The sequence below is a fragment of the Quercus suber genome, unplaced genomic scaffold (genome assembly GCF_002906115.3).
Source record: "Quercus suber isolate HL8 unplaced genomic scaffold, Cork oak 2.0 scaffold_352, whole genome shotgun sequence".
Classification (NCBI taxonomy): domain Eukaryota; kingdom Viridiplantae; phylum Streptophyta; class Magnoliopsida; order Fagales; family Fagaceae; genus Quercus; species Quercus suber.
Window position 1 is genome coordinate 395,722 of NW_027069804.1, and position 10,553 is coordinate 406,274.

The 10,553-nt window shown below is 35.3% G+C and overlaps 1 pseudogene; it reads right to left on the minus strand.

The window, feature by feature from the left end:
• Nucleotides 1–365: 365 nt before the first annotated feature.
• On the minus strand, nt 366–10,230 carry LOC111988525 (calcium-transporting ATPase 12, plasma membrane-type-like; annotated as a pseudogene).
• Nucleotides 10,231–10,553: the final 323 nt, after the last annotated feature.

Here is a 10,553-nt window from a genome sequence, read left to right on the forward strand (position 1 = left end):
AAAAGGAAAGTTAAATTATACTAGATCTATGCATATTATTCTTGGCTCGAGAATGGGAAAACAAAATTAGCTATATAGAAATTTATACAAGTTGAACAACCTGAACATAGGGAACTTAAATGGAGGGGGGGGGGGGGGGGGGGGAGGGGAGGTAAGTGTTATGAGCCATGAAAGGCATACAAACTAGTGGAGTTTCTATATATTTCTTTTTCTTCTTCTTCTTCGTAGTAAAACTGACAAAATATTTACAAAACTATACCACTTATACAACTTTAGATAAGAAAAATGTAATAAAAAATCATCCTAGGATTTCCTCTAGCTTAACATAGACATGTGTAACTCAATTACAAAACACTTTCACAAATTCAAGAAACAATAGTTCTGCTCTCATTCTGGGTGAGTGGCAACTCAAGGTTAGAAGTGGAATCTAAGGGAGTAAGGGGTACCATACTATTAGATCCAACATGTGAGCCAAGCAGTCCAGTCAAGCAGGAAGACAATGGTGACAAAGTAAGTGAAACTATTCCAACAAAAGACAAATAAAGCACTGCACCCAATTCAATCTTGCATTGCCTACAAGAATATGTGCAATCTCAATAAAACCCACCTGCAATATCAGAATAAGACCAATAGAGGCCCAAAGCAATGGGTTCCGATGAATGTGCTTAAAAACATTAATCTTGTTCTCTACTTCTCTAGCACTAAATTTGTTAAAAACTTGGCACAGAACAAAACAATTGAAGAGAGTGTTATTAACCTTCTTGCTGACACCCAAGATTGTTTGCCCTCTGAATTGGAAGGTCATTAAGATGGCAGCTTGATATAGAGCTTGAATGAGAAGGTTTCTCCACATGGCCTTAGTGATAAGTAGTTCACTTGGTTTAAATTGAAGCCTTTCCATTAGTTTTTCAGTCGGCGGCTCAGTCAATAATCCAAGGCCACCAAAAAGGGCCACAATACAGTTTGTCCACAACAATTGGATTGTTGTAATTGGAGAAGATCCACAAAACATTGTTGTGATAGAATTATCAATAGCCCAGCTATATTCATAGTAAGCTCAAGCTGGATATACTTCCTAATATTGTGATAAGTACAACTTCCACACCTTACACTGGTGACAAAGGAACTGAAACTGCCATCCCTGATGACGATATCAGAACTTTCTATGACCATTTCATTGCTAAAAGTCGTGGCAATCCTTAACTTAGCCTCTTTAAGTGCTGGAATCTCATTTGTTTTAACTCCAACCATTGCCAATAGATGACCTTTTTTCTTCAAATATTGCATCAAAAGGAGCTTGTCAGAAGGGAGCGACCTTTCCATCAAAAAGATTTTATCTACTTTATACATCCTCTCCTCATGGGAGTAATTTGGAAAGTCTTCACCTTTAAGCACCGATCTATTTAATTTGGGAACTAGTCCACACTCGAGATGCATGGTTTCCAACACAGACACATTATCTACTGAAACCAATATGATCTCAACTCCGGCATTTTACAAAACTTGTATTTCCCTAATTTCATTTGCCACTGGGTTTATAAATGGTAGCCAAACAGTTGTGTCAATGCACATGGTTGTGATTGAACTCATAGTCAGAAAAGCCAAAAGATCTACCAAATAGCATCTTCTTATTCAAATATGAGATGGCCAGTGTGATAAAAAAAGGTACCCCCTCTATTACTCCAACCAGCAATGAGGTAAGTGAAGCTATTAAGGAACTAATCTTACCATTTGGTTTCATCATAATTTTTTCTATCGCATGCTTTCTCTCTTTGCTTCCAATTGGTTTCCCCTTAAAGTCAGGGAGGTTAGAGTCAACATCTTCCTTTTGAAGCATAAAACGTAGAAACAATGCAACAAGAATGATGATAGAGATTATAGGCCCAGTAACTTGGGTGGCATCGTTTAGCTTGTCAAGTTGTGCTGGTAATGAGGTCTTGTCAGGGTCATTGGTAACTTGGTTCATCAAATTACCCCATGTTGTGTCCATGCCCACTGATGCAACTAGCATACGACAAGTTCCATCAGTGACCTTAGCACCGTAAAAGTGAAACGCGTTCTTGTCATCAATGATAGACTCTGAATCATCGTCCATTTTTAAGAATCCATTATTAGATATGAACAGACCATCAGCAGGGACGATATGGTCCCTCTTGAGGTGTACTATGTCACCAATCAAAACATCGCAAATGAATATCTGCTTGAAACAGCCCCCTCTAACAACGTCAACCATCATTCTCTGCATTCCCAATGGTGTTTCTGCTTTTCTGATATCTTTCGTGAATGTACAAGCTGAAACTCACGTAGCGAATCAACAACCACAATTATGAAGGCGACAAGAATTATGATGACCCCTTCATACCAACCAGTCTTCATGCCTTCCTCCTTAATACCAAAGCCAAGTGACAGCACTGCGGACACAAAGAGAAGCAAAATGGTGTAGTTATTGCACGATTTTGCGAGAAACTGGAAGTAGTCCAATGCAGTAGTTTCTGTTGTGGAGAGTGTGTGAGCTATGCGATGCGAAAGCAGATCTTGCTCATGACCAGGGATTCCCTTCTCTAAATCACTACCTAGAGCCTCCGCAATTCCTTCAATGCCTCCAAACTTCTGTATGGAATTTAGGTCCTTCTCCTTTGCCATCTTGGCAATGTTTGTTTGCTGGAGATTTGATCTCTGATATAGTTGTCATTCTCACCATCCAAATCTGCACTTGCGGAAACTTGAGATGATGTAGATAAGACTTCCATGAATTCTGAAACTTGTAGATCCTGTTATATAATTAAATGGATGATATATTAGTATTTTGGATATTGTTTAAAACTTGAATTCAATTAGCAATATAGCAAGCATACGTTCAAGGTGTTCAGAGCTTGGGTTTGGTTAAATCCGTAGTTGCATGGGTAAATTAATATGCTAGAGAGTGATTTTATTATTAAGTAAAGTCATGATAATGCCTTCAATAAATAGGTTTTTTATTTATTATTTATTTTTTAAAGATAGAATTTCTATTCTAGCGTAATCTAAAATTTGTTATTTTTTTGTCATATTATAATTTTATATTCTAGATGGTGTTTCTAATTTTTGTAAAAATATTTTTAATTATAAAATATCAACCTTGACATGAAAACTTAAAAGAAAAAGAGAGATAAATTAAGAAAAATTTAATCTCATAAAAATCTCTTGATAAATTTGTTACTAACATTATATCAAATATATATATATATATATTACAAAGATTTTAATATAAAATCTCACAAAGGAACAAGAAAATAATTAAAAAAAAAGGGAGAAGATAATGGATAACAATGAAAATTATTATAATGATGTTCAAACATGAAATATTATTATTTAATATAGGAAAAAAAGACTAGATGTTTTCCTAATAACCTGTACCACTTTCAAAAGTTTACTGAAAATACTTATTACAATTGTCCATGCAGGAAAGAAAAAATTCAAAATCAAAATTGATAAAATCTTACTTAAAATCAATCATGTCATAAAAAGATTAATTAATTAGTTATTAAGTGAAAAACAGATATTAGTAAAACCTAAATACAAAAACTTAACTAATAATTTTTCATTTCAAAAAGTAAGAAGGATTGTTTTAAATAAAATATTTATAAACTTAAATAAATATTATTTAAATGATATTTAAAATTTAAAATACCTCACTTAAATTTATTGTTTGGACCTCCAATTTTATTGAACTGGCTCTAATGGGTTGCTACCAATCTTTTAATTTCCATGACCAGATCACCAATCTTTTAATTTCCATGACTAGATCTTGACCTTGCTAACATTAGATTGGCCACCCATAGCCACGATCAAAATTTTTTAGGGAAAATTTGCATAAAAATATTATTTTAATAATTATTATTTAAATTGACATTATTTTAAAACTATTTGGGAATCTATAATTTTTTTTGAAAAAAAATTATGTTTCAAAACATTATTTTAAGTACTAAAATAGTGACACAATTATTTAAAAAAAAAAAAAAACTAGTTTTGTGATCCATGCATGTGTGTATTATAGCATGGGTATGTGCTCAAGGCAACTGTCGTAGGTGCATATTCATGCTATATTGTGTGCACGATCATTGCGGTGTGATTGTCTTAATCCATGTCACCAAGTGACATTAGTTTCCCTGTGTATGCGACACGTATCAGCATGTTTAACACTTTGGAGGGCTTTGGCTCGTCACGGTGCGAGCATGTCGATATACGCCGTATACACAAACGCGAAACCCTACCAGTGAGCTATAGCGTACCAAACGCGAAACTCTGCTGGATTTTCGTTGTGAAAATGGGGCATCCCCATTGCCGTATTTTCACATCGAAAGCTTGGTGAGAATAGCATTTGGTGTGCTATGATGCATCTGAGGTGAAGTGCTATCGGATTTTTCGCCACGAAAATAAAGTGAAATGCTGTCAGATTTTCGTCGTGAAAATTTGGTAGTGACTTCAAACACATTGGAAAGCATCGATCGGGACCACAACTACTCCAAAATCAAACCTCAGAGCCCAACACATTTAGAGCCTCGAAGCTAATGCCAATAGCTCGTTTTCAATTGCCAATTAATGTCCAAAAATTATGGTTTTACCAAAACAAAGGACTATCTACAGACAGGCATTGTGGGGTGCCTAACACTTTCCCTACACGTAACCAGACTTTCGAACTCAAGAATCAAGATTTTTTTCCCATCCATGTTAGATTAGGAAAAACGACATTTTTCTTAACTTAGGATCGGTAATAAAATCAAATAGTGTTGGTGACCAATCACATCTTAGAAAAAACCCAATGATTGGTGGCGATTTCATTTACCATTGTTAATTTCCTTAAAATCGACTCAAATTCCAGTCACACACCTAAGGTATGACACACCTCCATATGATTCTTACACCAAGACATAGAAAAGCGCGCGAGCATTGCCGCAATTGGTGGTCGAGCAGCCACGAGGCATCTACAATGTGGATTGTAGCTAAAAAGCTACATCCACACCCCTAAACCTCAAATTCAAAGTATGGAACCAAGGGGAAGAAGATTGGGTGCAAGAACACTACCTTGTGATTGTGGAGAAAAGAGAAGAATCAAAGATGTTTGATGGTGTTTGGATGTGTTTAGGAGAGAAATTTGAGAGAGAATCTGCCAAAAATTATTATTATTATTATTATTATTATTATTATTATTTTTCAAAATGAGGGGTTTTTCCTAGTCCAAATTTGGACGCGTATTTGAAGGTCTTACAGGACTTGGATTGGGATGAACTTTGAGTCCCTAGAAAGCTCTAAATGTCTAGTTTCCAGAATACTAAAGAAATCGCAAATCCAATGGTCGGATCAAAAGTTATGATCTCGTGAAGCATGTTGATGTGCTTTGCACAGTTTTTTGGATATCTCAACCATTTTAACTTCGATTTTGACCCATGAATAGTCGTTGGAAAGAGGATTTGATAATTTTTACAATGGTACTAGTCCCAACCTGTTTTGATGATCGGATCAAAATTAAGATTTTTGGTACCCCTAAGAGTCAAACCTAGGGTCAAACTTGGTCAAAGTTGACAAAAATCACCAAATAGCTCTGGTTTTATGTAGAAACATGAAAAATGTTTTGTTTTGAGATGATTTTGACTGACTTTGACTTTTGGTCAACCTAGAATTGACTATGGGCATTTTGGTCAATTTGACTTAAAATAGCACTTCGAGTGCTTCGATGCTCGAACGGGTTGCGCCATGTCAATTTAGATGTTTTCATGGCCCCATAGACAAAAAATAATATTTTCGAAGTTTGGCACGTAAATCGAGAGCAGACAAAATATGGTGTCTACAAAGAGCATGCTCGGACATACTTTTTACTCGGGCAACTCTTTTTTGCAAGAAGATCCCTATTGACCCGCTTTACGCAGTATGTTGTCAGGATGATGAAACAATGGCTCATTCTTTATGGGAATGTTCTTGGGCTAGATATGTTTGGGCTTTGGTTTAGGGTAGTTGCAGAAGTGTGGGGCAGTGGCACAGAGTTTTTACCTCCTTGCTCGACAGATGGAGACAAAACTTATGTGGACAGAAATGGAGCTCTGGGCAATGGTTGCTTGGTCCATTTGGAATGCGAGGAACCGTTTTCATTTTGAAGCTTCACAAAATCATAGTCTCATCTGAGCAACATTCTCCAAGCAGCCATATCACTATTATAGGACTATCAGAGGCTAAATAATAACATTACTTGGCCACGAGCACTTGAGCATGCTAGCTTTTCTACCTCAAGTAGAAAAATCCAATACTTAGGGTCTGTTTGAAATTCGCTTATTTTGTTAAAACTGAAAATTTTTTGCTGAAAGTATTGTAGATAAAGGTAAAAGTTAGTTGAAATAGTATAGTAAGATCCATAAATAGTATTAAAAAGTACAGTATGGCTCATAAATAGTAGCAAAAATAAACTGAATTCTAAAATAAGCTGGTTTTTTAAGTTGGAGTCAAACACATACTTATTGTAGCTTTGTCAAGTTTTTATAGTTTTTCTTTTGCTTTTTTACAATCCGTATGTTGTATTTTTGAGGGCTGGCTGTCTTCTAGTATCTTCAGCCTTTTTGCAATCTTGAGCTTCAGTCCCTTTTTCAATATATTTCTAACTTCACAGTAATATATATATATATATATTATTTAAACAAAATGGGTCGATGAATAAAGAATTGCTCATAGTGCATGACATTTACTATTCGACTAAGTCAATGAATAAAGAGCTGAACAAGATATTTGGCCAAAATTGCTCAATTTTTAGTTTCACTAGAATTTACTATTCGACTCAATGCTACTGCTAAATGCTAAATTCTTTTCTTGAAGATTTTTTTTTTTTTTGGGGGGGGGGGGGGGGGAGGAATGAAACCTGATATGCTTCCATTAAAATAGCTGAAATTGAGTACAACAAAGAGAGGAAGCAGAGTACCAGAGCCTCCCCTAACATTTAGCTCTATCAATTAAAAGAAGATGGTGTAGCATAACTGCATAAGGGGCTCAGTTCCTATCCATGTCTGGGACATCCTAGTATTTCTAGCATACTGAGCTAACTTATGTGCCACTTTGTTGTAATCCCTTTTTAGATGTTCTATTATTCAACTGCTAAACTGACTCAATAAACTATGTGATCCTTCAATAATAGGGCCCATACCTCCATGGAATGATCTTGAATTCACAGCTTGGACAACAGGTGTCAGACTCTATAATGACCTGAGATAGCATCATATCATGAACCAAAAGGATCCCTTCCTCAATAGCAAGAGCTTTCACTTACCTCCACATCATACCTAGCAGCCAACATATTGCTTCTTGCTGCCACCATCACGTCTCTGCAGTCACGGATCACCAATCTCACTGATAATAGCTTAATTTTGCATATTTATATCATTATTAGAATGCATTATTATTCTTATTTGAGTTAATTCATGCATTTCATAGTTTTTTTTTGGGTTGTTGTTGTTGAGAAAGATGCATTTTATAGTTGGTTTTAGAATAATGCTAAATAATCAATTTTGTGCTTAATTGAATTTTAATGCGTGAATTTGTCTTTTGTAGGATAATGAAATTAAATATGTAGATTTGTGCAAAGAAGAAAGTTAATTGACTTTACTTTTATAAGGGCCATGATGAAGTCAAAGAAGGCCAACCCAATTAAATTCAAGTCTAATTGGGTAAGGAATCAAAGGAAATTTGTACTAAATCCAAGTCCAATTCAGATTAGGATTCCAACCTGCACACCAGTTAGTATTTGAAGCATAACTTCAGCTCAGATGTCCAATTGAGATGATTCAAGTTGGGTTGGAAAGCTAACTTAAAGGATACAACTTTTTAGTTTACCAAAAGTCCGAATTCTGAAGTTAAATGGGCCAAAAACATTGGTTAATTGAAGCCTAAACCTGAGGTTTTCTTCAAACGGAATTCAACTTATAATAGGATTCCTTGACCTATTTAAAAGCTCTTTAGGGCAAAATTCAGGAGAGAGCTGCCATAGAACATAATTTAGGTTTTCTTAAAGTTTCTTTACAATTTTTAAAGTTTTATTTGTGTTATAACTTGCTAAAAGCCTTGTTAAGGTAATGGGTGAAACCCAACCGTTTATTGGTATGCTCTTTAACAATTATTTATTGGTTTAATGCTTATATTTTTATGTTTTTGCTTGATTTACTCATCTAGAAAAGTGTTTAGTTCTATATAATTCTTTGATTTATCGTAGACTTTGGGCATGTTAAATGTTTAGTGTTCCCTGCGAACTAATTCACTAGTTTTGTTTTGCCTGAAATCAATCAATTTCATGAAACTATCTTGGACAATTAATTCTTGAGTTTTATTGTTAAATCATATGACTAAGATCATCCTTCGTATAAATTTTAGTTGAGTTATAAAATAAATATTGTTAAGACTACCAATAGATGTGTTGTGTATGGATCCTAAACCTTAGCATCTTAGTATATTATTATTTTCTCTCAATTTAAATTACCTTCACTAAACCATCAAAAATCTCTTCAATTAAACTTTATTATTTTAGTTTTATTCTTTGTGATTTGCTAATCAATTCCCTTTTCCTTGTGGATTCGACCTCAGACTTACCGAGTTATTACTTCACAACAATCCTGCACTTGGGAGCATGATTTAAGTCGCAACACTCACACTAGAAGGACTTTGAGAAAGTTTGCAGTAATAGCTCCCTTATGAGAGACAAGGAGACTCATGTATTACTTGGTTTCTGTTATACCAAATCAACCAAGCAGTGACAAAGAAGGTTTCCAAGTCCTGAGGGGTGCCGCCTGCCTCCAAAATTCTCAAAGCAGCATCTAAGATGTCAAGGTTTCCATCTCCCAGATTTATGGGTAGGTCTGCCAATTCCACCACACTTCCCAAGCCTTACTACTTCGTATCAATGCATAAGTGGTGCTTTCAAAATCTTTCCCACATAAAGGGCATATTGCATCAATGCTAACCCCTCTTTTTCCCAAATTCAGTGGAGTCAGCAGCCCATTCATACAGGCTCTCCAATAAAAAATTCTGACCTTAGCAGGGAGCTTTAATGGCCACATTTTCTTCCACAGCGGAGTTCTATAATCCCCAGTTGCGCATTCACCCATTTTCTTGCAGATTTTAAGCTATATTCCAATTAGTCATATAATTAGAAAGTCAATTACATTGAAGGGAATATGTCCAAAAGAATTCTTGAAAACTCTTTGCATTGTATGTGTTGATCTAAGCAAGTAAGCAACAGTATTGTATTGGGAGGAAAACCAAAATTTTCCATTAATAACCCAAAGAGAGAGTACAAAGGAAAAAATGGAGAGAGGCATTTCTCTGTTCAATTGGAGCCAAAATTGAATTCAATGTCCAAAGAATTGAAACTTTGTATTAACAAATCTATTGTCTAAACAAAGTAAGCAGCTTCAATAACATACGGATAGACATCAGTTTAACTTATGTACTCACCCAACAACATGGATATTGTCTTCCTACAAAATTGGTGCTTTTGTTGAAATAAATGTATCCTAAATGAAAATATATCAAATAAATAAAGCAACAAATAAATAATGACAAAGAAGTAAAAGCTAAATTAGGAGGAAAAGCAGCAGCCCTTCCTACTAGATTCCTGATCTTGGTTAGGAACTATGATCTTGGTTCCCTTGAGAAGCCCTGAACCCCATTGGAATCTACCTTATCATTGGCAGCAAGGATCTTTTTACTGATGATTCGGTATATCTCGGTTACAATAGTAAAAAATGCAGTTTCAACATTAGTGGCCTCCAGAGCTGATGTCTCTATAAAGAATAAATTCTCTCTTTGAGCAAACTCCTGGGCATCCTCAGTTGGCACTGCTCGAAGACTGCCCAAATCACACTTGTTGCCAATGAGCATAATAATGATGTTCTTATCAGCATGCCCCCTCAGTTCCTCCAACCATCTTGTCATGTGGTCAAATGATTGATGCTTAGTCATATCATATACTAACATAGCCCCAACTGCACCTCGGTAGTATGCACTTGTGACTGCTCTGTACCTATAAGAAGGATAGGGAAAATAAAAGCTTTAGAAGTCTATAATTTCTTATAGCAGAAACCATGTTAGAGCTTGCAATGAACAAGGTCGGTGGTTGGGGTTGTCTCTGAATTACACCCTGATTAGGGAGTTTTATAGGCAACTGAAGTACGTAAGCTCAAGCAAAAATGAACCAGAAGCAGAAAAGGTTTTGGTCATGCACAATTAACTACATGAAAGATACCAGAAAAAGGTTTTATACAAGTATACTATCTAATGCTTGGCACATAAGGTGGCTCTGACTGAGGTTCTCCAAACAAGCTCATCCTTCTCAACAGAAACCAAAAAAGAAAAGCACTATTCGTCAAAGTTGCTGCTTTCAGATTCCAAATCACTCCAATCTATTATGAGCCAGCAAGTATAGACAATTTTTTTTTTTTTTTTTAAAGAAAAGTACATTTTAGCATCCAAATTTTTTTGGATGATGGATGTATTAGAATAAAAAAATATTGGATCACAATAATTGAAATTCAAACAATTTG